Genomic DNA, 3,023 nt, shown 5'->3' with positions numbered 1-3,023 from the left:
TATTTTTGTTTCAACTGTGTCTGAGAGAGAATGTTGCCTACCCACTTGCCAGAAACGTTTTGGGACAAAAAAATATATAAATAATAGTTTTATCCAGTAACTAAAGCATTATGCATTTTTCTATTTTCCCATTTATTGTCCAAACAATAATGAGGTATTTCCTAGACCTAAAAATCCTTGCATTTCAAAGAAAGAGAGAGATTAAAATACAATTTTATGTGAGGGACATGATTTATTAGTTTAGAAAATAAATTTCAGAAAATTCTTTAATCACATATGTTTGAGACATACCCACATCTTAAGGTGCTTTCTTCCAACTAAACCTTTTGTGTATTAGTAACATACTAACAACAAATTAGTAATACAGAGAAGCATTTTGTGTTAATTGTTTACTTCAGTGTACCTAATGTATGCACATCTAGTTATGAAGAGATTAAAAATGTTGTAGAAATGTATTATTATTGTTAACATGTGTACCTGTTTGGTAAGAGACTCATTTGTAGCAACTTTGGTTCTTTGTGTTGAAGAATTACTTTTGCAAAGGAGAAAGTGGAACCATTTCAGCCAACATAAGGAACCTCAATTAAATGTTTGAATCATTCGTTAAATTTTTGTACCAGTAAACTCTGCTTAAGTAAGTTAGTGGAACTAGAACCAAGGAATTTCAGAATTTTTCATTCCTAAACTTATCACACTCTGTATATAAACGTTTGTATATCAAGGTTTGTTTCTAATATACTTGGATTAGTTTTATGTGGGCATTTTTAATTGAATCGGTGTTATATGTGAACTTTAGTTAAATCCTGATCCTGAATGTCTTTCATGAATTTATGATAAAAAATTTTAGGTCTTATTCAGAATTCTTGTTAGCTTTTACTGTTCATGTGTATTAAATTATAATGTTTCAAGTAAACATTGTAGATGTAACTCATTCTTAAGTTTAAGTTTGTTACCTATCCTTGAATAAAACGGTATGTAAATAGATATTCAAGTTAAACTTTTCGTGTTCTAAAGTTTTATGTGGTCTAATATGTTGTGATGTTATTGAATGTATTGTGAATTTAGTTGCTTGACATTAGTAATAAATATCCCCTTATAAAAACTACATAGTTGTGATTATGTGGTCTGTGTGACTAGAAATTGACTTTACACACTTTAAAGACTGTATCAGAGACTTGTAAGTTTTAAGTTTGTGATATAATACCTAGAGAAACTATTCTTGAAATCCAGAAAAATATATATTGAATAACTAATTGTATTCCATTCAAATTCCTCATAAAAAAAAAACTGCTTTCAACTTCTTGAATTAGTACCAACAATTCTGGAGAAAAAAATACGTTTTGATAAAAGTGTTCGTAAACATGCAGACATAATTTGCCTTATGTGGCGCAACCTGATTAAATCAAAACGAGGCTCTGACCTGTTTGCGAGTAAACAAACTCCGTTTGTCATTCGTTTGCTGTTAATACACTAGCAATACAACCACTTATCCCTCAGAATCGAATCCTGTATCTGATTCGCTCTTGAGCAACGATGAATAAATGTCAGGTGATTTTTAAGTACGTTATTTTTCCTTTAACTTTTCTTGAGATAAACTACGTGATGTCTCGACTCTGGATTCTCCATCTTGAGTGTCTGATTTTCAGCCCTAACTATTCAAATGACAGCCAAGATAATATATATATTACTCCCGATGTCAAGAATGGATCTGGAGTGACTAGACTGCCATTATCTGCCTTCGCTTCTGCCACATAATGTGTACTGTTACATTGTCCTTGATTGGCTTGTGTTTCAGCTATCTTAACTCTCGTTTTGCTTCGTTCTCCACCTGACTTTCCTGTATCTGGCCTCTTCCTACTTTGACCTATATTGATTTCTGGACCTGGATGTTCTTTAGTTGGCGGACCTTCTACAAAGTGCTCTGAGTGATCCTTGCTTGATTCGAGTGACTTGAGGCTCTGCTCGTCTCAGTACTTTCAGCCATCTGTATCGTCCTTCGGGGTCTCTTTGTTGGAAAGTAGAACTGAAAGTAATAGTTCATATATATACAATGTGCCATAATCATGCTAGACAGTAAAATGATCAACACTTTTAATATAGTGTGCTACTAACACTAAACTATGACTAATTTCTAAGGATGGTTTGCATGAATACACACTCGAGTTCTGATTTGCCTCATGTTCATCACATAAACTTGGCCTCCACTTCTGTAACGTGTAGTCTCCATTGGTGCACCAAATAGCATAGCAGTGACGTAAAGTTGAGCCACTGGCAATGGTGGACATCTTTGAAAGAACAGATGCACAAAATATCAATCGGATGCATCTTTCAAAACCAGCATCTTTGCCACTGAACGATGACAGGTCACCAAATCCTGACAAGTAATTAAACGTTACTTTAAAAGCGAGCTATTTTCTATCTCTAATTGTAAACATTATCCATGTCAATGTTATATCAACTTATAATATGTTCGGTAATAATTAAGAACGATTTACTCACCTGCTTGTGTACAAAATAATTGTCAAGTAAGCCACTGTAGAAACTTGTACTTGTTTACTCGCCGAAAACAAACTAGGTTAAAATGGCTGTTAGACCTTATCGTGGTGTAATACAATAAGCAGCCAGAATATGACAGAAGTTAGTTATTGAAGAAAAATTTGTGTTGATACATAGTACACAGCTATCTATAATTACACTTTCAAGTTAAAATCAACGAGCTGACGGAATCATGCTTTAGTGTGTAATTTAGTGTTTTTATTGAATTTATAAGGTTAAATGCATCGAACCGGTAACCTGTCTAGTTATTTATAAAATTCAGAACCTTATGTATTTATTTGCCCCAAAACTCGAAAGGACTAGGCCAAAATGCTGTCTACAATGTGAGCATGCTTGGTGGTGGCCAGGTGGTTAGGGTGCTCTACTCGCAATCTGAGGGTCGCGGGTTCGAATCCCCGTCCCACCAAACATGCTCGCCCCTTTCAGCTATGGGGGTGTTATAATGTGACACTCAATCCCACTATTCC

At 34.4% G+C, this 3,023-nt stretch overlaps 1 long non-coding RNA gene across 1 annotated transcript; it reads right to left on the bottom strand.

The window, feature by feature from the left end:
* Positions 1–1,423: 1,423 nt before the first annotated feature.
* On the bottom strand, positions 1,424–2,649 carry LOC111086083. Its single transcript, XR_002610840.1, has 2 exons — positions 2,159–2,649; positions 1,424–2,023 (listed from the first exon to the last, which is right to left on the bottom strand). It is a non-coding gene; the product is annotated as an uncharacterized LOC111086083 (long non-coding RNA).
* Between the last annotated feature and the right edge of the window lie 374 nt (positions 2,650–3,023).

This window comes from Limulus polyphemus, unplaced genomic scaffold (genome assembly GCF_000517525.1).
Source record: "Limulus polyphemus unplaced genomic scaffold, Limulus_polyphemus-2.1.2 Scaffold836, whole genome shotgun sequence".
Taxonomy (NCBI): domain Eukaryota; kingdom Metazoa; phylum Arthropoda; class Merostomata; order Xiphosura; family Limulidae; genus Limulus; species Limulus polyphemus.
Note: the sequence above shows the minus strand (reverse complement) of the source record. Positions and strands in the feature narration are given on the sequence as shown.